At 44.4% G+C, this 27,111-nt stretch overlaps 1 protein-coding gene across 2 annotated transcripts in view; it reads right to left on the reverse strand.

Annotated features, from left to right (window-relative positions):
- SLC34A1 (solute carrier family 34 member 1) overlaps positions 1–27,111 on the reverse strand; it is a 195,686-nt gene that overhangs the window by 69,040 nt on the left and 99,535 nt on the right. The window lies entirely within an intron of this gene.

Raw genomic sequence — 27,111 nt, forward strand, 5'->3', positions numbered from 1 at the left:
TCAATTTTAAATATACGAATTCACAATTGTGCACTTCTTAAAATCTTTGCAGTACTGGATGAGAAGGAAATTAATAGTGTAAAATGTCATCAATAAGGTAGTTACACTCAAATTCATTGATTACACCTATAAAAGAAGAAATAAAGCAAAAGTATCCCACCTCCTGTGTACCCACACCTGCCTGAATTTATATAATCATGCTTTCTGGTTCCAGCTGTAATGAATACCGAAAGCCAGTTACTGCTAACACTGTTGAGGTTGTCCAACCTGCTAAGCGGTAATTACAAACCACTTCCTCCTCCTCATCTAAGCTGAACAAATGCTGACATTTTTTAAAGTAGATCGTTCACTATGCTTGCACAGTATTGCACAATATAACAAAGTGTTTCAAAGATTCCCTTACGCCTTTTTGTTAACAAAATATACATTCAGATGACTCTTTTTGTAACAAACCGTATCTCACCATGACCTCCCTGGTTAAAAAAACAGGTTCCACTTGAATCTTAGAAAATACTGCCAACTCTTTCTGTCTATATGAATTGAAAGATATGGCACTAGTATTCCTGCTTTTCTATATTCAGAACCAAGACGTTTCAGAGAATCACACCCATACGTTTCCTCCATGGTTACGCCCCAGTCTCTTTCATACAAAATCCTCTTCACTCTCCTGGGATTCTCCATCAAGTCAAAACTTGACAGCCCAATTTCCCTGAGCATGTCAATACATTCGGCTGCAAATCTAATCCCTTTTCCATCCATAATTATCTTTAAATCAGAAAATAGAGTCCTCTAGTGGGTTTAAAATTGCATAAAAACAGATATCAATTTCCAACAGGCTCTATATTTTAAAGAGTACACACCGAGTTCATACCTTATGGCTGCCAAGGGGACAGAGCTTGGGACTCTGAGGGCTCTCTTCCAGATCATTCCTTCTAATAGTGGTCAAAAGTTGAGAACCCATGGTGCGTAAGCCTCTACGCCGTATAAGGTTTTGGGGTTGATTTTTCCCTCATAATATTTCAGAATGGGAACCAGAGAGAACTTGCCAAACCTTGCACCAACTTGAGAGTGCCATTGCACGGGTTTTTAGCCAATCCTCAACACAGAATATTTGAGGCTTGGCGATGATAGGGAAGCCATGGTAGACAAAGTTCTCAACCATCTCATGGGGATCGAGGTCAACTCGCCATTGAAAAGTGGTTGTTTTTTCTCATTTGTGCAATGCATAACTTTATTTCTTAAACCAGGCCTGGCTCAAGATATATTTTAAAATGAATCCATTAGAGATGTGTCTAAAGGCTATTGAAAGCCAGTCTGCCATTTCTTGATCTTACCCATCTCCTTTTGCCAATTCTCAAGATGCTCCAACAGCAAGGCCGCAAAGACCTTGCTGTCGGAGTCGAGTATGGCGATTGGTCGATCATTTGTTGGCCCCCGAGCTGGCACCTTTTTGAAATATTGGCACCATGTATGCTGTAGACCAGGTCTTAGGAAACGAGTAGGAGACAGCCACATGCTCAAATACCATGGTCAAAACCGAGGCCCATGCTGAGGGATTTCCCTTAAACAGAAGGTTGGACAACTTGTTAGGTCCTGAAGCTCTAGAAGTACTAACACTCCTGATTATTTCTTCAATGTGTTCCGGATCCACAAACAGTTTCCAATCTTGATCTTGGAGCTTTTCAGTACCGCAATGGTATCCTTCCTATGCTGCAGGTAGGACATATAACTCCTGAAAATGTGTCACCCAAGCCGGCTCGGAAACTACATTTGTCTGGTTGGTGGCCTTGATTGTTCTGAAATCATTCATCAGTCTCCAAAAGACTTGCATGTTTTTACTACGCAAGACCTGGAGCATGCATTTAGGATCTCGCTGACTCATTGGGGCACGTCTTCCCTGTAACCAATTCTCATAAGCCTGCTTTACTGCTTTGGTTCTATAGGATAATTCCTGAGGTAGGATCCCTCCCATATTTCTAAGGACTTTAATCTGTGCTCTCATATCCTTTTTTCTCCTTGCCAGCTCGGCGTCACAAGCATGAGGGTGTTTCTTTATTATGCCACAATTTTGATTTTTCGCAGCTACTGCACTACACTCTATCAAGTCTTCAAGAAACCCCCCATAATTGTCATATTGCCAATAATATGATGTAAGACTAAGATAGGCAGCTCAAACTTCATTTACTCGAGCTACCGTGCCTGGATTCGAAGACACTCTGTTACCAGCACAAATAACGCGTAGTCAAACCAACATGAATTATGGTAAATTTTTCCTATTTCAAATTCTGTACAGTGATCACTAAATTTAGTTAGATCAACATAACGTGATTTGCATTTTTCCCAGAGTGACTTTCCCACGAGAATATAGTCTATTGTTGAGTATAATACCCCATTAGATCAAGTAAAGTTACTAGGGATGTCCCCTGGGGTGGAACCATTCAACAGAGGGGCGTTAACTGCTCTCCTGAACATCCGTGAAGACCTGCACTCAGATATTGATTCCAACTCTACCTCTGTTCTGATGCTTCTCGATCTTTCCTCTGCCTTTGACACATAAAATCATGCCGTCCTCATAAATCATCTCTGTGATGCCATAGGTATGACGGACCGGTCACTGGCCTGGTTGACCTACTTCCATTCTAACCGGTCTACCCTAGTCCGTTTCCTCTCCGCCATCTCACGCTGTACCTGTGGTGTTCATCAGGGCTCTATCCTCTCACCGTGGCTTTTCACTATCTACCTCACCCTTTTGGCCCACTTGATTTCTGCTTTCCTCACTTCCAGTGTTATGCTGATAACACACAGCTCTCCTTTAAGATCGCCTCCTCTACCTCTTCTTCTCCCTCTCCCATACCTGACTACCTGACTGCTATCAAGGCATGGTGCTCTGCTAATGATCTCTGCCTTAATGCTAGTAAGACAGAGATCCTACTCATTGGAATGCCTGCCCCCTTTTTCCCTCCTACTCTCTGGCCACCCTGCTCGGGCCCCCTTCCCCTCCTGTATGGCAAAAAACCTTGGGGTCATCTTAGACAAGAACTCCAACTTTCAGCTCCACCTCCTCAGAGGCATTCTCCCTTCCCCCCCCCCCCCCCCCCCGCAGAAGCTCAATGTCTCCAGAGCCCTGGTTCTCTCTAGGCTGGACTACTGCAATAGCCTCTTCCCCAATCTACCTCTTTCCTCCCTTCGCCCTATTCAACTAATCCAGAGTAGGGCTGTGAGAATTATCCTTGACCTCAAGCCCAGGGACTGCATCTCTCCTGCCATCAAATCTCTCCGCTAGCCCTTGGTGCCTGCAAGGATCAAATTCAAGACTCCCTGCATCATCCACAAGGCTGTCTGGGTCCTGGGACCCCACTACATCCACATTTCTCTCCCTAAATACCTCCCTGCCAGAGTCCTTAAGTCCTCGGGCTCCAACTCTTTGCAGATCAGATGTTTCTCCAAGCAGAGAGTGAGGGTAGATGTCACTCTTCGTCAGGAGCCTCCCTCTTGAACAGCCTTCCTGGCCCTTTCAGACTTGAGACGGACCTCCTTAAGTTCCGGAAACTTCTCTAGACTTTTCTTTTCTCCTTCTCCTTCTCTGTCCCCCACCTCAGCAAATGTCCCCCTGTCACTGTGACTGGTGCCTGGTCCCGTATGTTCCACAGGGCCTCCTCCCCCAGTCTTCCCCAGCACTCCTTCCAGCACTTGCCCTCGGGCACACCTCCCTGGCCAGCCTGAATCTGGTACAGCCTGTCACACACTGCTGACTCCTACCCCTTCCTCCCCTGGCACTTGCCGTCCTGGGCTCCCCTCATTACTTGCCCAGCCCCCGGGTCCCCAGCCCCCATGCACTTCTCCCCTCCTCGTCCCCTTATCCCAGCCCTTCCACCCTGTCTTTCCCCCTCCCCTGCACTTATTGTCACGGCACTTGCATGGTCCGAATGTCACAAGGCCTAGTAGGACCATTTATTGTTGTTGTTCCTCCTCTGTCCCTCCCCCCCTTTTTTTGTCTTGTGGCGCCTTGAAACACTTGTGAGAGGGTCCTTTCAAATGTCCAATAAATACAAAAATTAAATCAAATGGACAAGCCTAGTCCATGCGCTCTATGGTTTTATCACAATTTGCATTAACACTTGAAATAAACAATGAGCTCTTTCCGCAGGATCCTGCAGATCTGTCTGTGCAGAACTAGTCACACATAACTTGTCCACATTTATCAGGGGGGGGGGCTCATTTACAATCACACAGTTCACCACCACGTCCACCGACTCAACCTCCCCAGTCACAACTTCCGTAACCAACAAGATCTCAACAGCCACTTTCTCAAGTAGCGCCTTCTCGGAAGGTTTATCCGATAATGTATTAACAAACTTCGTAGACTGCTTACTAAAATTCTGCGATGACTTGTTCTTAGTTTATTTAATCTATCCACCAGACTTTTTCTTTGAGTTCTTCATTGTGACCTTGTTGGAGTCGACTGGATTGCTATTAGCCTTAGATACCACTTCATCCTCCACACAATTTGGCTGACTGGAAATCTCCAGTAAAGACACATTCACAGGGGAGGCAAGAATGTTTTCGACCGCTACATCAACAACCTTAATGAGAGTCTGATCAGGGGGAGATAAAACAGGATCAGCCTCCGGAACCCAATCAACGCCTCCAGACACTCCCCGCCACATACAAGAGTGCCCTCAATCCCAACTTTCAGTGTGAAACCATGGTCCTCCCCCTCAGATGACCATCTAATGGGCCTTCTTAAATCAATGGGGGGATACATTAGTGCAGCCCGGCTTCTCCACCACGTTGATTAAGCAGAAAGTCCCTCACATTGCTATGCGCCTTGATATTCTCAAATTTTAACAAGAGGGACTCCAGCAGGGCCGTATGGACTTTGGTCTCAACCTTTAATTCTTTCGTACAGGGAGACCAGAATGCACAAGGCCAGATTGCGCTCCGTTAGAAGGTTGTCTTGACTTGCCCCTGATCGATGATCCATGTGCCTTAACCCTGCCGAGAGCCTCCTTCGGGGCTCATGAGTCAGTGTAGACATATATGATGAAAGAGAGCAGACCGACTCCTTTGTGACCAGTGTAGATAGATTAGGAGGGGTATCCGGCATAAAGGTATTAGTTTGTGGGAGAGGTACACTGTTCAAGGCATTAACTGAACGATCCATCTGGGCAGCATCCTGGACCGTAGCGGCAGACACACGCACCAGAGGGGTGGGCCATGGGAGGGGGTGAACCCACCTGCTCTCTCTGGGCTAGCCCGACCTTTGACAGTAGAGGCGCTGCTATGGGAAAACATGCCATGATTTTCCCATAAGGTGCCGGCAGTGCTTGTTTAGACTGATACAGGAAAGTAGCCACTGTGGCTTCGACAGGGTTGCATGGGCCAGCCACCTGAGCTTGTACCGCCATACTATTGCTATAGTAAATAGCTAACGGATCCTACGGGCCTTTCCCTGGTGATAAATGCAAAGGGAGGCTCAAAGCCAACAACACCTATTGTTCAGTAATCGGCACATAGTTGTTTGCTAAAGCTGGTGCCATACCAATTTTGCTCCTTGAGTGACTCCATAGATTGTACAAATACTATAATCGGCAATACAGGAACAATTAACATAGATTAAGACCTTGCGCCACGTTGTCGCCCTTGTATTCCTTCTCTCGAGTCTCACCTCTTCCAGGAGTCGACAGGGAGGGAGAGTCGCAAATGAGTGGTGTTCCTAGGTGCTGCAGCAGGGAGTAGCAGCTCAGCTCTGTGTACCGTGATCAGCTGAACGGCTAAACTTCACACAGCGCACACTGCACGTGTACCGTGCCACAGGAGGGTTTTGTTCAGCAGTCCAACCTCTGCAGTGTGAACACTGGAGAAAGACTCCAAAATCGCTCGAGCAGTAACTCTCTGAAAGCCTGTTGGGTGGTGAGGTAGAGTTGGGAAAGCAGGAAAAGGGTGACTCAGAGCTACATTTTCAACCATCAGCGCCATGTAGACGACAAAAAAATCAAAGGGGCATTTGTTAGCGTGAGTGGGGTGTTTGAATTTAAATTGTACAAATGAAGGTATTAATGCAGTGAGGTAGTGCTGGTGGAAACAATTGTGGATGGAGTGATCTTCACCCCTCCCACCCCCCAAGACGGATGTAACCCCTGGATCGGGCAAGTGAAGAAAGGATCCCTGGCACCTGAAGCTGGGAAAAATGTAAAGTAATGGACCCTCGTGCGTACACATGCAAGGATCCCATTGCTCGAATAATAAATTAAAAACTCTCACCAGCGCAAGCCAAGAATAAAAGTACAACTATAAACTCAAATTACACAACAGAGAAGGTTAATACAACAGCAAGTGACACCAGACCAATCACGGCAAGCCACTACATGAGTACAGCAGGAATGAACACAATTTTCAGCATGTGTGCCGCAAAGCACAGAAGCATCGTGGAATGCGCATGTGCTGCCACAGCCATCCATGCCCAGAATGGGGGAAGCAACAGTGATGAGAGGGAGCCCTTTTGCCAGCACAAGACTGAACTTACACACATTATAGTATATGGGAGCATGATCTTTTTATACCATTATTACATTTTTTCCAACTTATGAACAGACATATTGGGGAAAATTTGAATAAGTGACCAAGGGATAAAATGCACTATTTTAGGGGTAAATTGTGTAAATATACATGAATTTGCATCAGCATGGCAAGGGCAGGATGGAGCTCACACACTGCTTAGCACGGCTTTCAGGAATAAAGGGCAGATTGCTAAGATTACCCACAGAGTTTTTATGTAGATAAAACATACCCATGGACTGAAGGGCAGCGGAAGCTCTTGGTGAGGAGCACAGATAGGTACATTTGGCAAACAAAGGCTTGTGTAGTGTAAGTGTATTTAGTAGTTAAGAATTGCAAACAGAAACAAGGAGGATTTGGCATATCTACTGAGCATGTTGTGGATCAGTAGTATCTATGATGAGTGATGTATTAAAAGTAGTGAAGAGAAGGAAACATGGAGATGTGAAAGAGACGGCATCATACACGAGATTTGGAAAAACATAGGGATATCATGTTATGGTTTTGTCATGTTATGGCCACAAAGTGGGGGGAGCGGTGCACGCGTGTGTGCGCACGGCGCGCAGACAAACACACACACACACACACACACACACTGAATACACATATACCCCCCCACAATAGTAGACACTATTCCCACAAAGGAAAGCATAGCACCAACACAGCTTTAGAAAACATAAAGTGCATGTCATTTTGTAATATATTTGGAGCATTCTGAAAATTATAGGGGAGGGATGCCAAGACATAAAAGGACACACAGTAATATTCAACTGTTAGGGCCAGGAATGAGGGCTGTGAGGAAAAACACAATTAGAGAAATCCTGCCAGTGCACAGAACAATGTATGAGAGTAAGTAACAAGAAAATTATTTTAAATATAAATATATACACAACCAGAAGAATGCCGTAAAACGGCAGGACCGCACTCCAGGGTCTAAGGCAAAAACAAAATAAATCAAACAAAACCGTGAGAAAACAACACAGAATTGTATTAAATCCAAAAGGTTTGACATTTGGCAGGGAACATAGGTAGAAACATTACACGTTTTGCACTTCCTGAGTGCTTGTTTCAAGGTTACAAGGTTTCAAATGGCCACATTCTTTATTTAAAACCAAGTAGTCCCTCCCTACTGTTGGCAACAGGCATGTCTGCTACTATAATACACACAATGCAGGCAGACGTGTTGGAAAAAGCAACTGTTAATGAGGTGAATAACTTAATGCCCATGTAACCAAAAATGAAATAAATGAGCACCTGGATGAATAAACTGTGGATTCACCAGATCATTAAATTGCAATACAAATTGACAATCATTCGAAACTGTCAAAGTGACAGACATCCTATTTGACAGATAATCATTCAGTAAAGTCAAAATTAACTAAACCGAGAATCCTGTGTTGCAAATTGCAGCCTTTAACCAATGTCCTCGCATTCAAATTAGCATGCTAGAGTGCAAATGCCAAAGTGTTGGTACAATAAATACCAATAGAGTAATGAGCCCAAAAGGAACAACTGGTCAAATGCACAAGAGATACTTAAATGCAGATGCTTATAGCTGCCCTGGCATAAGGTGCTGATGCAATAAATAGCAATGAAAGTATCAATGCCAAAATGGGAAAAGTTAATAAAAAAAACTCAAGGAAAAAAGGCATTACACAACAATATCCAAAGGTAATACACATATTCAAAATATTTAGAAAAAGAATTCCTCACACACATTGGGTAAAAGACAAGGTCCTGGCTGGTATGATAAAGTGCAAATGACCTAGCTAGCTGCCTTGGTGTAAAGTGCAAGTGCAAGCATCGCTAAAAAAAGGATCACAACATTTGGTAAGTCTCAAGATCCTAATAGACATGCTAAAGTGCAAATGCTGATAGATGGACACTAAAGTGCTGATACCACAATTGCAGAAAAGACCACAAAACCATGAGGTGGAGAAATACAGATCTTAGAAATGAATATGTGCAACTGACTAGAGTAAATACAAGGATAGCAAAAAGGATTGTAAACTTCAAAGTAATAAAATGACTTAGTCATAATAAAGCAGATAAAGCAGTAAAGCATATGCTCAACCAACATCCACTAAACTGAAATGACCTGCAGGAAGATAGAAAAGGTTCCAAGTGCCAAATCACACACACATCCCAGTGCCAGAAGGGTAAACAGGATATGAAAGGAGGGAAGAAAAAAGGGCCAATGAACCCTGGACATACTATAAGTGAAAAAAGAATTCACCTAAAGATTAATCAGCAAAATTAAAATTAAATTAGAATTCAAATGAGCAACAATCAATCAAATACAAAATGAATGTCACAGACAACAAGCAGAAGCAATTGAAAAGAAAATAGTACAATTAATTATTCAATCAATGAGTTTCAAACGCCAATGAATGTATATAACTACGCAACATCAATGTTGTGACCAAGTGGCTCTTTAGTATCAACATCTAAAATGATCTTAGACTCCAGCTGACGTAACCTTAAAGTCGTATTGCACTCGAGGATGGATGTCAATGTGCGCGACACCAAAAAAGGTTGACAGATGTGCGTTGTTATCATGATACTCATTGAAATGCTTGTCCATGGGAAAAGACGGACCTGAAATTTGTACAGCTCTAATGTGCTGCAAGATCCTTATCTTTAACTTGTATGTGGTGCTGCACACGTACAATTTATGGCATGGACACCACAGTACATACACAACAAAGGGGGTATCACATGTAGTCAATTGTTGGATGGTCCGAGGTAAGGCAGTGACGGGATGTTCAGGTGATTCGCATGGAGTTGGCATGAACACGCACCTTACATTTCAAACACTTCATAAATCCGACAGGCGATTTAGATAGCCAAAAAGTCTGAGTGGATGCGTTTTGTGATGGTCTGGAGAAAACTCAACACTAATGTATCCCTTAGTGATGAAGCCCATCTAAAGGTTAATGTAGGTCACGGGGAGAGCAATGGCAGTATGTTTGTATCCATCCTACGCACATGCCAATGCCTTTGAATGATCTTCCCGATCTTGTGTGAGGAACTGCTGAATGTCACAATAAAACGTATGTCATCATTAATCTTCTCAATCGAAGCTGTATTAGTATTGAGAAGTTGATCCCTACTAAGTAGTCTAGCCTGAACATAGGCATTTTCTATGCTACCCTTTCAGTAGCCACGAGATCAAAAATTGTAGGCACCCAGGATGTGATGGCTAGAAGAAAGCAAATCCCCCAAGAACAGAACTATTGTCGATTCTATAAAGATACTTCACAAAGAGAGACTCTTCAACACTGTATAGCGGTATGCCCTATGTTAAACCACAAACAACAACAATTTTTTAAAAACTTAATTGTTACATAATGGTCAGTGGACACATATCAAGTTTGGCAGCGCATTTTCACTAGCACAAAATTGGCAGTTAGAGTTGCAATAGTTAATTACTTGGACTCAATTTTCTCACAACTAGAAAATCAATAAGAACTGTAAATTTTAATCCACTTTATTGAACCATCTATTATACAACTGAGGGTCTAAACTTGGTTGGCGATTATGCTTGGAGAGTATTTTTAAGATGTTTATAAGATTCATGTAACAGGGATGTGTACATGAAATTTTATTTGTATTTGCCTTTTGTATAATTATGTCTGTTTGTTGATATTTGAAAGGTTGATTGTATCAACCAACCAAATAAAAACAAATAGAAAAATTAAATTGTAGGAAGCTTCTGAGCAACACTTGTCAAATTGAACCAGATCTGGGCACAAATTCACCATAAGGAATATGTCTCTTACAACTTGTATGATGACTGCTATTAGCATGTAATGGAAGACTTGAACTCGTGGGTTTTTATAAACAGAAGTGTGCAATCCATCCATGTCCACAGTGACCTTGACATTAAGATAAACAATTTCTGAAGTGCTATGACTTTCAGTAAATGCCAAATCGACACTATTGGAGATGATCCTTTTGACAAAATCAACTCACCTTGACTCAGACCCTTTCCATAAGACAAAAACATCATCAATATAATGCCACCAAGAAACAATCTGGTCATTGAAAAATTCAGATATGATTTCTTATAAAATGGTTGCGTCCCACAAGCCCATTGGTATGTTGGCATAAAATGGGGCAAAATAACTACAAAACTATAAAATACATCCCTTGTACTTGATGGAAAAATATGTTCAAACAGAAACACATTGTTTTTGAGACAATAAATTCCAACATTTCCAAAATCATAGTCCTATGGGACAACAAATGAAGAGAATGTGTTTGCAAAAAATAATGACAGGCATTGATACCCGCTGAATGATCTATGGAGGTGTACAATGACATCACATCCAAAGTAGCCAAGACCAAACCTTCCTCCCATGTAACCTCATTGATGTGGTACAAAAAATCCTTGGTGTCTTTCAAAAATGAAGCCAAAACAGAAACAAACAAAATCAAGGTGTCATCAATAAACTGGGATCCATTTTCCAACAGTGATCCTGATGAAGTAACAATGGATCTCCCAGGTGGTTTAACTAAAGATTTGTGAATATTTGGCAAAACAAAAAGGTAGGAATAGTAAAAGTGGGGGGGGGAGAAATGCTACCAAATCTCCATCAATAATGCCAACCTCACACCATTTGTTGACTAATGCTGTTAATTCAATTTGAAGCCTGGGAAAATGATTAACAGACATTTGTGAATAAAACAAACAATCCCTTAATTGCCTGAAAGCTTCTGCCACATAGTTTTCTCGATCTTGCAGTATGATGTGCTAGTCCTTATATCAGGGTTTTATGACAATGGGCCTCATTACAAGTTTGGAGGTAGCCATGGTGCTATTAGCGCCATGGCTGCCTCAAAATTGGTCTGGGTTCCTTGAATGAGGAATTACCGGGCCATTCCAACCTTGGAGGACCCGGTAATTCCTCATTCAAAATACTCATCCCCATTCCCATTCGAGCCCCCATAGGGCTCAATGGGAATGGGGAGGGAGCTAATAATGGGACCGTTAATAACGGGCCCATTATTAGCTCCCTGGTCCTTTAGCGGCCCCCGCTAAGGGCGCCTGGTAAAACCAGCATTACGGGACCCGCTAAGGGACCTCGTAATGCGGTGACAGGGGTTAACGGCACCGGCATCCTTACCGGCACAGTTAACCCCTTACCGCCGCGCTCGTAATGATGCCCAATGTCTCTCGAGCTTTGTAATCCTTCCAAGGAGTCCAACTGGGACAGGGTGAGATTACGTCTGCATGGTGATAAACATGATTGTCATAGTTTCTGTAAATCTGCTAAAAATAGATCATGAAAAGCCTCCATTCAATACCCAGTAGGGATGGGGGATTGAACGTAAATGGGCCTTTCAAATGAGACGAACAAGGCCAATCAGTATTGATGTCAGAATCTTCAAGTTGATATTTGTGATGTCAAAAGACGGATCAGCCAAAGTTGCCAAATTTGACAGAGAATCAATATCCGAGATAAGTAAATCTGTTCTGCCAACTCGAAAGGTAGAAATACCACCCTTAGCAGGGTTGATGGCAAAGAACATTTTCAGTTTTAATTTGCAAAGAATTGGTAAAAGTCCAGAAGTGCTTGGATATAGTCGAAAGATGCACTCGAGCAGAAATTGAGACCAAACTCCAAAAGATTATTCTGAGATTCAGTCAATTGGTGAGGTGAAACTTTAATGACTTGCATGTTGACAATGGATTTTATTTCCTGCCTTGGGCCCCAAACCGAGTTAATTTGCTCTGAGGGTCTGCACTTGAGTCATTGACCACGTTTACCTCTGAGGGTTTTCTTCATTCCCTTGTTGGCCTCTTGCGCAACCCCTGCCTCTCTTTTTTTGAGACTTGCCATCTTGACGCAGGAGCCACATCTTGTCTAAGAAATTCCTCTTGACAATGGGTTCATCTCAGAATTCTAGACATCTGATTCCGAAGATGTGGCCACAGTTGGATTAGATTCCCCCGGTACTGAATGAGGGCTGGATGCATTACGGAGAAGTTTTTGGCAAATGTATAGATCCTCCCAGTGTCATAATCATTTTTGTCTCAAATACATTTTCTATGTTTGCGCTGCTTTATTTCTTCCTCATAAGTAATCAAGCTGGCATCAGGTTTAGATCTGATTTTATGGCCATCTTCAGTGGGAGGTATGTCCTTCAGCTGATTTTCAATCTGCTCTGAGTTTTAGAACTGCTGCATGATCTGTCTTGGCAAAAATCACTTAGATAGTCAAAACACGTGCAGAACATTCAGTACTTGCTTAACCCCATACCACCAGCATTGCGGGGTGTTGATCTTCAAATGATAGAGTCATCATGATGCGCATACCTCTTGGAATCCTCCAAATGTCAAGATAGTGCTGAAGTGAGTGTTCCTCCCACCATTTAGAGATCTCTTTTTTATGTTTCTGACGTGTTCTGCTTAGTGCCAACTCCTTACTAATAACTGCTTCTGTAGACGTATTAGTATATATATGAGTAAACATGTCGATTTATGTTATAGTTGAAAATATTGTCATTTTTGGAGTGCAAGAGGAATTTGAATATTGCCTCAGTGGAATATATTGTAGTGATACAGTTGGAAGGAACAGCATAAGAAAAGGTAAGTACTAGTGAATGAAAGAAGGATATGAAAAGAGAGAGAAAAGGTAGGTACCCATGGACACAAGGAGTGTGTGGATCTCCTCATTGATTATTATTAGAGGAAAGAGGGCCCAGGTGAGTACAAGTGAAAGATAGGGAGGGATACAGTGGTTTCAAACTGATAGCATTTCTCTTAAGTAGAGTGTAGCAGGTGTAGGTAAAGTATAGTATATATACTTCTCTCTTTGCTTCGCTTGGGCTGATAACTTGAGCTGCCGGGCCATTATCCCCCATTCCAGTGCCTGGAACGGGGGTTGAACGCCACATTATATTCATTAGCATAACACAAAATGCTAATGATAATGTTGGAAAATCTTATTGATTCTATGGGCCTCATTACACGGTAGCATGTAACCATGGTGCTATTAGTGCCATGGCTACCCCCTTACCGCATTCCGGGACCGTGTTCCCGGAATAGGGACTTACTGGGTCATTCCAACCTTGGAGGACCCGGCAAGTCCCCATTCTGGGAACCATTCCCCATTCTGTAAATCTGCTAAAAATAGATCATGAAAAGCCTCCATTCAATACCCAGTAGGGATGGGGGATTGAACGTAAATGGGCCTTTCAAATGAGACGAACAAGGCCAATCAGTATTGATGTCAGAATCTTCAAGTTGATATTTGTGATGTCAAAAGACGGATCAGCCAAAGTTGCCAAATTTGACAGAGAATCAATATCCGAGATAAGTAAATCTGTTCTGCCAACTCGAAAGGTAGAAATACCACCCTTAGCAGGGTTGATGGCAAAGAACATTTTCAGTTTTAATTTGCAAAGAATTGGTAAAAGTCCAGAAGTGCTTGGATATAGTCGAAAGATGCACTCGAGCAGAAATTGAGACCAAACTCCAAAAGATTATTCTGAGATTCAGTCAATTGGTGAGGTGAAACTTTAATGACTTGCATGTTGACAATGGATTTTATTTCCTGCCTTGGGCCCCAAACCGAGTTAATTTGCTCTGAGGGTCTGCACTTGAGTCATTGACCACGTTTACCTCTGAGGGTTTTCTTCATTCCCTTGTTGGCCTCTTGCGCAACCCCTGCCTCTCTTTTTTTGAGACTTGCCATCTTGACGCAGGAGCCACATCTTGTCTAAGAAATTCCTCTTGACAATGGGTTCATCTCAGAATTCTAGACATCTGATTCCGAAGATGTGGCCACAGTTGGATTAGATTCCCCCGGTACTGAATGAGGGCTGGATGCATTACGGAGAAGTTTTTGGCAAATGTATAGATCCTCCCAGTGTCATAATCATTTTTGTCTCAAATACATTTTCTATGTTTGCGCTGCTTTATTTCTTCCTCATAAGTAATCAAGCTGGCATCAGGTTTAGATCTGATTTTATGGCCATCTTCATTGGGAGGTATGTCCTTCAGCTGATTTTCAATCTGCTCTGAGTTTTAGAACTGCTGCATGATCTGTCTTGGCAAAAATCACTTAGATAGTCAAAACACGTGCAGAACATTCAGTACTTGCTTAACCCCATACCACCAGCATTGCGGGGTGTTGATCTTCAAATGAAAGAGTCATCATGATGCGCATACCTCTTGGAATCCTCCAAATGTCAAGATAGTGCTGAAGTGAGTGTTCCTCCCACCATTTAGAGATCTCTTTTTTATGTTTCTGACGTGTTCTGCTTAGTGCCAACTCCTTACTAATAACTGCTTCTGTAGACGTATTAGTATATATATGAGTAAACATGTCGATTTATGTTATAGTTGAAAATATTGTCATTTTTGGAGTGCAAGAGGAATTTGAATATTGCCTCAGTGGAATATATTGTAGTGATACAGTTGGAAGGAACAGCATAAGAAAAGGTAAGTACTAGTGAATGAAAGAAGGATATGAAAAGAGAGAGAAAAGGTAGGTACCCATGGACACAAGGAGTGTGTGGATCTCCTCATTGATTATTATTAGAGGAAAGAGGGCCCAGGTGAGTACAAGTGAAAGATAGGGAGGGATACAGTGGTTTCAAACTGATAGCATTTCTCTTAAGTAGAGTGTAGCAGGTGTAGGTAAAGTATAGTATATATACTTCTCTCTTTGCTTCGCTTGGGCTGATAACTTGAGCTGCCGGGCCATTATCCCCCATTCCAGTGCCTGGAACGGGGGTTGAACGCCACATTATATTCATTAGCATAACACAAAATGCTAATGATAATGTTGGAAAATCTTATTGATTCTATGGGCCTCATTACACGGTAGCATGTAACCATGGTGCTATTAGTGCCATGGCTACCCCCTTACCGCATTCCGGGACCGTGTTCCCGGAATAGGGACTTACTGGGTCATTCCAACCTTGGAGGACCCGGCAAGTCCCCATTCTGGGAACCATTCCCCATTCCCATTTGAGCCTCCATAGGGCTCAATGGGAATGGGGAAGGAGCCCGTTATTAGCTCTGAAGTCCCTCAACGGGTCCCTTCCTTAACGCCTGGTAAAACCTTACCGGTGCCGGTAATCCCTTAGCGCCTACCGTGTAATGAGGCCCTACGTACTTTACTGAGAAAGATTTTTTTGTTAGTTCTATTTTTTAACTGTGAAAGGTGGTTCCTAAAGGAACCTTTCTTTTACTGTTTTGTGCAGGAGAGGTTAGAACTTAAGGTGGGGAGGAAAATGAGGGAAGAGGAACCAAGCACTAATATGGAGGGGCAGGTGGAAAGGGGAAGATGTTGCACGTGTATTACATATAAGGTAGGGGGCAGCGTTTCTCATGCTCCTTGATTACAGCTTAAAAAGCACTTCGAAATTGCTTCCCCCTGCAGAGTGTAGAGTTGCAGTATGTAGAGAGGACTGTTGTCTTCGAAAAATATGGATCAACAGCCTCTATTATTGCTTGCAACGTAGCTGGTGGAATTTTGTGTCTCACAGAGGTAGGCTGCGTGGTTACAGTATTGGTTGAGGAAGATGAGGTGGAGGAAGACAGACTACTACTTGCTAAGAAAGTAATACTAAAGTAAGAAAGAAACAGCACAACCAGAATGTGTTAATTACATTGAAGTTTATCTTCATGAACAGAAATAAATTGTGTGTTTGGTATGTGCACCATGAGCTGAGACCAAACCCTAAGAACATACAATAAGGTTAACGTCTAGATATAAAGCACCTTTTGAATTTTAATATTCTGACTGTCAGTGAACATAACCACCTGGCCTAGATATGTCAGTGAACAAAAACATGTCATTGTTGATGTCCTGGGTGTTAGTCTCAGCAATGCACAATGATCGGGCGAGTTATGGTTGCTTAGTTTACCATAACTGGCAAATTTCAGAGGTTTTTCAGTTTTACTTGTAACCATAACATCACTTTAGCAAAGTATTTTCAGTGAACATATATATAAGTATGGCCATATCTATTGGAGAAGGTATAGAAGACCACTGGATCTAAGAAGATGGAGTAACCCTTTTATGATTATTATGTTTTGTCAAAGTAAAGTATTGAAAGTGTTTTTAATATTTATTTTAGCATGTGGCCACTCTCACCCATACTTACAACTGTGCAAAGAATGATGCCACAGGTTTACACCATATAACTTGATGTCTGGAAGGGATGCCCGGCTGCCTGAAGACCTGTTTTTTGGAGTGTCCGCAGGCGGAACAGGCAGTGAGAACTACACTAGCTATGTTAGACAGCTCAAGCATCAACTGGAGCAATCATATCAACTCGCCCAGGCTGCCGCTGAGAAGACATTGGAAGGGAACAAACGCTGCTACGACACCAAGGTCAAGTTTCAAAAATCGTGTGTTGATCCGCAGTCTGGGAAAGAGAGGACGCAACAAGCTATGCGACAAGTGGGAGTCTCAGCCTTTCATCATAGAGCCTCCCCCTTCCTCTCCGTCTTGAGCCAGATCTTCTCAAATTCCGGAAACTCCTCAAGACTTTCCTTTTCACCTATTCTTTGCCCTTTCCTTACTTTTCTAAATCCCACAGTCACTGATATTGGTGACCAGCGCTCGTATGTGTCCTCATGAGTCCTGGCCTCCCCTCTCCCCACAATCGCCTTCAGCTTCCTCCCACTCCCAGCACTTGCCTTGTGCACCCACTGGCCTGTGCTGTTTCACAGGCCTGCACTTTTTGTATTGGCAGAAGACCTCTCTTACCTAGTGATCTCTGCTAGGCACTTAACAGCTGCTTGCAACTTACTCCCTCGCACCTCCCTCAATGGAACACCTAGCACTTACCACTTCCCCACCCCTTCTCTCACTTGGCACTTGCACGCTCTGAATGCTCACAAGGCCTAGTAGGATTGCCTCTTTCTTTCTCTTCATTGTCATTGTATTTGCCTTTCATTCCCCATTCCCTTGTTCCCTCCGTGCTGCCCTTTGGGCGCTTTGAAACACAATTTACTTGCTGTATAAGTGCCTTACAAATGCACAATAAATAAATAAATAATCAGTTGGGCAAGCTCCCTGTCTACTGACTGCGAGAGGAAGGATGGCCAAGGAAAATCAAGACCTTACACCGGCACCACCTGCTCCCAGTCAGGGATGAGGTTGATCTGACACCCGAGGTGAGCAATGAAGAACCGGCCAAGGGGCCGGTGACTAGACAGCAATGACTCTGTGCTGAAAGGCTCGAAGAAGATCCTTTGAAGGCTCAATCCCCAGAAGCTTCTCCAGCTACCGAGGCCAAGAGATCATCAGAAGGTCAGCCGGAAGCCAGCGATGACGTTGATGCTGAGGGCGATCCATTGGGTGTCTACCCAAATGGTTAGATCAGATGTTTGTGTGGGTCCCTACACCCACAGGGCCAGATCCCACTACTAGCAAACCTGAACCCCATCCTCAGAGTATTCCTTCAGAGGTTGTTCCCGATCCTGCTTCAATCATCCCTGCTATGGCAATTCCTCCACTGGAAGATAGGGTCCCCGACTTGGTGGAGAGTACTCATCTACGTCCAGGGGAAATCCCACATGAGGCCCTGGCTGCTCTTGGTTGTACCACCACGGAGAGCAGACCTGTTATGAAGTTAACATATGATACACCAGGGGCAGTGTGAGGTTCCAGACCATTGCTTTCAGTTTTCCATTCATCCTTCTTTAGAGCAGGTTCCTGGGAGTTCAGAGGTTCTGTGGGAGCAGCAACCAGTGGCCTCTTCTAAATCATGCAGGATACATTCATTGACCAGGCCAAGGCTATACTCAGAGCTGAGGATAGTTCAACGGAGGGGGGAATGTAACCCCCAGGTCAGGAGAGTGGAGAAAGGATCCCCATGTGTGAAAGTGCGCTCGGGATCCCAAAAAATGGAAAATCAGATCCCCAGCGCAGGATACACTGGGGACCTGTGGATGGGGAAAAGTTAGAGTAATGGATCCTTGCGCGTGCACACGCAAGGGTACCATTGTTCTAATCATTTTCAATAAACTGTCACTGGCATGAGTGGAGCACCGGTTGACAGTTGCAAAACCCTTCACAGTGGTTTAGCAGGTGCTCTGCTCCATGCCATTGGCACCGCTGCAACCTAGGCAGGCAGGGGAGTGCCTGATAAGCCTCTCGGCCACCCCCCCCCCAGGTGTCACATCTACCGCTGATGGGCCCTGCCCAATGTTTTACAGCATTCCCCATCCATGGGGAGTGCCCAATGTGTGTTTAAACCCTGGGGCTGTCAGTTAAATCGAGGGGCCATCGCCTGTCAGTTGGTCCACCAATTGGCAGATGTGGCCCTGCTGGAGTGAGCTGTGTGGGAGCTGATCACGCTACAAGTGAGTGCTGGGCTGCATCTTGTCAAGCAGCCCAGCCCAAGTAAAACTTTGGGGCCTTCTTCCTTGCTACTGCTGCCTGCTGCCGTCATCTGCCACAGAAGAGCCACCACAGGAGAGCTCAGAGAGAGAGGAACTTTGAGAGCAGCAGCCAGAGACCCCGAGACAGCCCTGGCCAGGTTGTCTTACAAATAAGGTTTTTCTAAATAGTTTTTTAATATAGTGCAATGTATAGACTTTGTATATATTCTTAAAGACTCTTATATTTTTAATATTTAAAGAACTCTTTTTATATTTTTTGCTTTTTATTCTTTAGTTATGCAGCTGCTAGGTTTATTATAAGTCGTATATAGTGTCTTGTGTTTGCCCCTTTTATGCAAAAACTCACAAAACCCTGCTGGCCTACCGGAAAAGAAATAGAAAGAACCGTACACCAGCATTCCTTTTGTCCAGCTCTCCTTTTATGCTCCAGTTACTCTAACCTTGTGTTTTTCCCTCAAGTGTTTATTGGGATACTGCCCTTCTGATTTCCCTACACTCACCATTGTCTTATTGACGTACACCAGGATGATCTTGAACTCAGGAGAGCAGGGTCTGGAGATGGGCAAGAAGTGGGTCAAGTTAAAAGTAAGGTTTAAAAGATCTACTGTGTGCCCAGCTACACCTGTCTTCCAATAAGGTGCGTTGGATGATCACCCCGCTACACAGGGGCAATAAATTAATAATGTTTGGGAATTTCTGTGCAAGGAAATTAATAAGATGGGTTTTTGAGTTTGGTTTATATTTTTTTATTTATTAAGAAAGATATATGGTTGGACGAGGTGGACTAAGGGAAAAGAGAGAAGATATTTCAGAAGAAGCGATGATTGCAGCAATACGTCTTGCTAGTGGGGCGCGTAGCGAAAGAAGGGAAGAAGTAGACACAAGTATGGATGGTGTCGTTGAGCACCAAGAGAGATGGCGACCTGCTCGAAGCACAGCTTCGGTAGAGGTTTTGTTGGCAGTATTGATGTGTTTCCCTCCCTGCGGCAGGGCAACTACAGTTTCAAAAGAGATGGGGAATGAAGTATGGATCAAAAGGTGGAAAGGACATCAAGGAAAAAGGGGCCAGAGGACATAATTGGAAAAGTGGGAGTTTGGAGAGAAAATGAACAGTTGGAGAAGAACGTTTAGAGGACGGGGCAGAGCGGCGAGAGACTCCCAGGAAGTCAGAAAGATTTGCAGTAAAGCTGAAGAAATGCAGCATAGGCTTCAGGAGAAGGTTCAGGAAACTCTGATGGGTAAAGGGAGAGCAATGCAGAGGACAAAGAAAGGTTGCAACTGCAGAAAAGGCAGTCAGAAAGAGAGACATGTTGGATAAAGAAGTTATGGAGCAAAACCTTTGGAGCGAGAAGCAGTGGGGCAAGAGCGTTGGAAAGGGGAGTGAATCCAGACCCATCCAGAATGACGATGAAAGTGCTGGATCGAGAGAAGAGGGGTAACTGTGGAGAAGGGGAAAATAGAGTAGAAAGAATTGCAGCCTGCAATACCATTTGGGAGAAATAAAGAAATAGAATGGGTTAGGGCGTGTTCTAAGATTTTTTGGGGTGGTGGTAGACATAAGGATTAAGGGTGATCAGGAAGAAGAATATGGCAGATGAGGGGGTTTGTCCTGGATGAAGATCTAGAAAGATACAGTGAAGGGAAGAAGCAGTTTAATGGGGAGCACCCAGTACAGCCCAAGAAAGGTTTGAGGAGCATGTTGAGGTGTGAAGGAGTAGAGGGAACAGGGGGCAAGAGCAGGGATGAGAGAGTGGTATGAGTGAGAGGAGATTGGGGCCCAGTGCAGCCAGTAAGACATGGCTAGTGGATGTAAAGTCAAAGAGACATTGCACAGAGGAACGGGTTTTGGCACTAGTAGGAAGGGGATAAAGGGTAAGGAGGAATGGGGAAGACTGGGCCCAGGATGGCTTTATGTGGGGATATGGTAAGGGATAGAGAATGAACATATGGAGCCTACGGTTGGAGAGGTTTAGGGGCTTGGTTACAAGCACCACGGTACACAAGGAAAGAAGATCTCAGCCTAGTCCTTTAGGTACCCGAGGGGGGTGCTGAGCATGTACCCATGTGGTGCTCAGGAAGAAGTGGATGGACTGGTGGTGGCCCACGCATCAAGAAAATGAATAGGTTTGTAGTTGGCAGTGGTACTGTGTCAGCATCATCATGAGAGGAGATGAGTGGTCAAGAGAGACCTGTAAGTTTACAGGAGGAACATTCACAAGTGTGTGTAGGTTGCCATCACAATGAAAGGTACAACCATCAAGTTGAAAGTACTGGATGGGAAACTGTGGAGATGGTATGGCCAGAAGAAGGGTCCTAGGAAATGGTGGGGGGCAAAGGAAATGGCACTTGGGGGAAAAGAGAGAGAGAGTAGGGAGAGTGAAGTTGGTCATAGCAATAAAAAGCAAAACTAATCTACAAAGTCATTCACAACAGAAGTCCATTGAGAGATTCGACGGGTTGAGCAGGACGGGGAAGGACCAGTTCAGGAGAGCGGCGTAAATTGTGAGCAGATTGCCTAGAGGTGAGGTGTGTGGAATGTGAGTATCTGTGTGGAAAAGGAACAAGCAGAAGGGAAGCATAAAACACAGTGAGAGGGTAATTCGAGGGTATGGACAGGGAAAAGGATGAGATCAGTACGTGATGGACGAGGAGGGTAAAAGTGGATAAGTGTATAGGTACATAATGGGAAGATGCTGTGGGACTGTCATAAAGCGGTGGGTTGCATTATAAGGTGACTAGTGTACATGGGCCAAAGTGCAGGTTTTCATTAACATAATAGGACCACTATAGAGCCTAAGCCTACAGCTGCCTCTAGCGGTGACAACAGGCAAAGCTATGCAAATTGGAGCACTGTATAGCCTAATGCAACAGCTCCCTCTAGCAGAGCATTCTGTGTGCTCGGGCAGCCTCTACGCATGACGGCATCGGATAAACATACATCAGGCCATGTACTATATAGTAAGATAGGGGGGGGCGCATGAACACTCCATCAGTGCAGGCATTTCTTGAGTAAAGGTTTGGATTGTTGTTTATTGATCAAATAGGGTTTGCACAGCGGGTTTGGATAATGAAAGAGGATTGGTTATTCCTTTCCAGTTATGGGGAAGCGAGTTAAACAGAGGGGGTGTAAAAGGAAGCACAGGAGAGAACAGTTTTGAAGAAGAAAAACTTTGAAATGTATTTATTGGGGAACAAAGGAGAAGAGGGAGGGTTTGATGAAGGGTGGGTTCTTCAGCGAAGGTGAAGGGGTAGAAATGCAGCAGCACATTTATAGAGCACTAGTATGTTAATGGTAGCAGGCCAGGCTATCGTTGTTTGTGAGCTTTGACCTGTCACATTAAAACAACCTTTTTTCATGCAACCAATGGTATTCGTTTTCATTGCGCCATTTTGACAAGGTTACCACGTGAGATGGATGCAGTAGTCTCCCACTGGGATATATAGTGCTAACCCAGCTTGGGGGTAGGGGCAGCTTGCCCATAATGGATGACGGACTGTTGACCAACCCATTGTGGACAAGCTGCCACCAAGCGACCCCAGAATAATCTCTGAGCATTCCCTCGGCTGCAACAAGCAGCTGAGAGTGCGCTCCTGTGCTGGCTTCTTATTCGTACCCCTACCCACATGTCCAATGGGCCATGCAAGGCTGGGGCCATTTGCCTCCTAAGTCTTGCTGTGCACAGTGGGGATGCAGGCTAGCGTATTGCAGCTCGGAATGTGCAAGGGGGCACCCCTGTGTCTCCCTGACATACAGAACTGTCAGGTGTCCTCCAGGTCACGCTACGGTTCCTAAACGCATGTGCAGGAACCAGCAAGCGCTCCCTGGTTCCTCGTCATGTTGAACAGAGCCAGCCATTGTGGGACCTGGAGGAGCAGATTCTAGACCGGGATGCTTGCATGAAATATGTGTGTGGTTACATGTATGGTGAATGAGTGTATGTTGCATGGTTGCGGGTGTGAATAAAAAGGTATGCATATGGATGTGTGAGTGTACGTGTATGAATGTGTGAAAAAAATGCACCCCCTCCCCACGCACCCCCAAAGCTCTAATTTATGGGTGTAGGGTGTGGGGGTTCCCCCCCAAATCAGAGGCCCATGTACCAGCAAGGTGAGTGGCGCTCAACTGTGCTGGTGAGCAGGTCCCTTTTATGTAATGAAGCAAAGCACAGACCTGCTGGTGAGTGGGTCTGTGCTTTGATTAATTCATTCAAAGGCCCGCTCAGCAGCACGGCACAGCAGGCCTCTTGCAGAGACCCACTGGTGAGCGAGTCTCTGCTTTGATTTATTAAGTCAACGGCCTGCTGGCTTTTTTCGTTAAATCAAACGCCCACTCGCCAGCACAGCGAGCGGCTCTCACAGAGCTGGTGAGCGGGTCTCTGAAAACTGAGACCCAGTCATCAGCATGGTGAGCACCGCTCATCATGCTGGTGAGCGGGCCCTTGATTTGAGAATGAATCATGAGGCCCGCTTATCAGTACACTGTGTGGGCCTCTGATTTGGGGGCTCCCCCTTACCGTGTACTCCCAAATGATAAGGGAATGCAGGAGAAGGGGGTACATTTTATACTGGACATCAATGTTAAAGCAAACATGAATGTTTGCTCTAACAAAGGCAAAAAGCATAACCAGACTGGATGCAGCAACGCAGTGTAACAGCACTTATAATGTTTGCATGTTTCTCAGCCTTCGAAACCAGGGAACAATCCATGAACCTGGACCTGCTTGACGCATATACAAGAATGGATGAGAGAAAGTGTTGGGATGGAAATGAGTATATCCCAGCCCCCTAAGTGCTTTCAGGTGAGGTGAATCCCCTATGAGATAGGGTAGCGCATAACGCAGGAGAAACGCACACTATGAAACTCAGTGCGACAAGCAATGTAGCGCGAACCGTATATGCATGGCTTTAGGAGACACATAGAAAGAAAACGCCCTTTTGTATTCATGACGAAAGCACAGGCTTGCATGACCGCGGTGCACCAGCCGAGCTCCATGAAAAGATTTCACCAGGTCCAACATCATAAAGACAGAATGAATCTGCACCGTCAGTTCTCACGGAAGTCCACCTCCCCCCATGTCCCTTCACTGTTGCAAATACTTAGTATCATTCAGTCAGAGGAACGCACCTTGCAAGAGCGCGAGACAGCACCAGACTCTGCGCACTGTTCAAACAGTGGCACCAGTATTTACTGTATGCGATGACACCACACTGCTTTTTAAGCTTCTGCTTGTTCTTAGACTAACCTGAACATTCGCAAGCAGCAGAGTCCTTTACTGATATTTGGATTTGTTGTCCTTACAACCCTATCTCATGGCCTATTCCTCTAGCGGGGTGTGTTCACACTGGAGTGTGCGGAAAAAGGGACTTACCTTCAAATGACGGCGCTGCCTGAGTGAGAATGGTGCTAAAGTAGCGATCTTGTTACTCACAAACAAACGTAATCTGGTTTGCTACTCTTAACAGACCAATGCCATATACACTAGATATACATTTAACTCCTTCCTTTCGTAGAACATTCACTCTTGATCTCACCCTCCCCTTTTCCTTTCTTCAAGCCTGTTCCCTCTTGTCCTGCCTTTTATGCCCCTTCAATGGCTTCCATGTGATTTTAGTGAATATCCCAAAAAAGAATGAAATAATAACAAATACAAAAAATACAGAATGTTTGAATTTTTAATTTGGGTCCCGCCCCCCCAAACCCTCCATTTTCCCACGCTTTTAACACCACCCTGAACCACCCCTCACACGTTTTAACCCCTTACCCTCACCCCCCATATATTTATTTTTCGGTATTTTTTCATTATTATTGCATTTGTTGTTGTTTCCTTGGTATAATCACTGCCTACCCTTCAATGTAACTCTCTCCCTCCAAGTATTACCCCGGCCGGCCAATGCCAAACCCAGAAAGCACTATCTTTCCACCCTCAGGTCCAACCCAATCTAAACTATAAACAATTATGCATTCTTTAACAGCTGGCAAATAGCGGCATTACCCAAATGCCTGCCTTCCTTGCTGCCAAACATACGTCCTCTGGTGGAACATACACTTCCAGGAGCAAGACCATGCGCTGGGCTTCAAATGAAACTGGCATGCAAGGAGAAGACCAGGAAACAGTCCTTCGCCCGCTATGCCCCAGCATATTGAAGTCACTGTTGCGTTCATGACCGACCCAATGCTCCTGCAGTTCAGAAAAGAACTTAAGACCATACTTTTTAGAGAATCCCTAGGTCTGATTTAGGATCCACTGTCCCCATATTACCATGGCTCTGAGATTGTTTTGTAAATGTACCCATCTGTTCTCTCGGTGAAATGTACTGTGTTCTGTTGCTCCCAAGCAGTGGAGGCTGGTGATTTTTTTTATTGGAGTGGCGTAAATATTTGACACAAATATGCGTGAGCGCCGAGCATAGCAAGGGCGTCCAACCCAACCAAGAGGGGTTCGGGAGGGTTCTCCCTGCACAAATTCTTTTTGGGGAATAATGAGTTAAAATTAGACATTATACAGCACACTTTCTGTGAAAAATTGGGTATAAAAGCAGACAGTTTGCATTCATTTTGCACGGTAATGCATTACCAAATCCAATAAATGCAAGTCACCAACAGTGCCGAGGAGCATTTCCCAGTGCATTTTCATAATGCCCTTCCCCACAATATATGCCAGTATGAAAACATTTTCATGCTGGCTGTACCCATATGTTTCCATGCTAGCTGTTGGAATTAAAAATACCATGCCATAATATGAAAAAGTTTCCACCATGTAGTTCTGAAGAAACATATTACATTGCAAAACGATGTTGATCAGGGGAAGCATAAAACCATTGAAAAGTCATGAGGAAAGACAGGATCCTTTAATTAAGTGCTAAGGGTGTCTATGTTTGTCCTGAATTCCCATCACTTATTAAGGGGCTTAATAGGTATGTCTGAAAAGGGCTGTCCTGGCTTTTTGTTTTCAGAGCGCCCCTTTTCCACATGATGCAAGCAATGTGCTGGCCTGTTCCAAAGGTGCCCCCGTATGCCTGCAGCGATGGAGTACATGGTGGTGGGTGTAGTAGAGGAGGAGGGAGCATTAAGACCACAAGGTGATCTTTGTTGAAGGATATCAGCTCCTGTCTCATGCCATTAATAAGGAGTATTACCCAAGGAGGGGTCTGAACCTCAAACATAAGGGACATGTCGATGCTCCACTGCTGTGAATGACTAGTGATGACCGTTTCTGGAATTTCTGCTTCATTTTTGGGGTTCTCTTGTTTGTTGAACAGATCATTTAAATCTGAATTGGGGCTTTCTTTAGCAGGTGCAGAGAGTTACTAAAACCTTCTTAATTGTGCTTGATACGCCACCTTGATCTAGAGATACGTCAATCGTTGCGAGGGCGGAGAGGCGCTTTATACAGCTTGTGGGGAAAGGAGGAGCTGGGGTAGATGCACCAGTTTGATGAGGGAGTCGCCTGTCACTCGAGTGAATGTCGTGAAAGAAGCTTCACCCTGGAGGGTGGGGCTTTGGGATTCTATGCACGAGATCCGATGGCCCTGTTTTGCTTGATGGGTGTTCAGGATAAATATCTACTATGCAATGAATTCATCTCCAGATTCTCTGTACACAAATGCATGTTCTGTTGATCACCAGGGAGCAGATTGCGCTCTTACAACCTGGATGTGGGGATCTCCGATATAATGCTTAAAGTGGCAAAGCCAACCTGCGATTCGGTGTGGCTGCTTGCATTGCTTCCTGGGCTTTCCTTTCAATCCCGCAACTCTTGCCAAGTGTCTGTTCCTAAATGTACACCCAGTTGTAGCCATCAAGTACACTGCACTTAATCTACAGGTTTGAGTAGTGGTTTAAGGCCCTAAAGCACCATACACGTGGACTCCATTGCTGGTGCATCAAAGAAGGAGTCTTGAGAGAACAGCTACAAAGTCTTACTTAGCTTTGGCCCTATCAGAATATCAGAGGTCACAACAGAATCTCATTGAACAGGTCTTAGATTTTTTTCAGTCAAACCATCATGGTATGGGGTGCTCTGTAATGGTCGCTCTCCCACTGGTATCTCAGGCTAGCCACCCCTTGCTAACTCAAAGCCTCTTCCTTGGTGTCTCAGACTCTCTCCCTGTTGGTAACCCAAACTCTTCAACAGATCCCTCTGGTACTGCCCAGAGGTGCCCGCACTCTCCGCCCCCAA

The sequence above is a fragment of the Ambystoma mexicanum genome, chromosome 3p, assembly GCF_040938575.1.
Source record: "Ambystoma mexicanum isolate Mex_15411 chromosome 3p, UKY_AmexF1_1, whole genome shotgun sequence".
NCBI classification, from domain to species: Eukaryota; Metazoa; Chordata; class Amphibia; order Caudata; family Ambystomatidae; genus Ambystoma; species Ambystoma mexicanum.